The sequence below is a fragment of the Hipposideros armiger genome, unplaced genomic scaffold (genome assembly GCF_001890085.2).
Source record: "Hipposideros armiger isolate ML-2016 unplaced genomic scaffold, ASM189008v1 scaffold_1503, whole genome shotgun sequence".
NCBI lineage: Eukaryota > Metazoa > Chordata > Mammalia > Chiroptera > Hipposideridae > Hipposideros > Hipposideros armiger.
In genome coordinates, this window is record NW_017732853.1 from 117616 (window position 1) to 118278 (window position 663).

Consider the following 663-nt stretch of genomic DNA (forward strand, 5'->3'; position numbering starts at 1 on the left):
CAGAGTCCTGCTGGGCCTGGTGGTTGGACGGCTCATAACAGGTCTGGGACAACTTTCCCTCACTTACCTGACCCTGCACTGGCAGGAGAGGGAGCCCTTTTTCTGGGGAGATGGGGAAGGAGAGAGCCTGGATGGGGTCCTAGACCAAAACTTCTTTAGGCAGAGCTGAGGTCAGCGAGTCACAAGTGTCTGGAAAGTGGTAGTGTAACATTCCCGCGTCCACAGGAGCCTCTTCCTGGAATCCTAGAGCATATGATTTTTGTGGTGTGTGTGTGTGTGTGTGTGTGTGTGTGTGTGTGTGTGTGTGTGTACGTCTGTGTATGTGTGTTGGACCTTGGAAGTGCATGTGATAGGAGAGGACTAGTATGTGAAGAATTAGGATGCTCTGTGCTCTTTGATTCTTGTGGTAGCTGTGTCCTATGAAGTCTCACACACTGATTAGCTAATACTGCACCATTTTTCCTAGGGAAAATATGTATATATCTCATGTAGATTATAATCTTAAATCCAAAAAGCAACTCATCCTGGGAGATTCTATTTTCTGTAGTTTGCAAAAGAGCAAAGGAGGTTCAAAAGAGCAAAATGACTTGCCTGGGGCCACCCCACTAACACGTGCCAGGGTTGATATTCAAGCACCCCCCCAACTAGCCACAGAACCCAAGT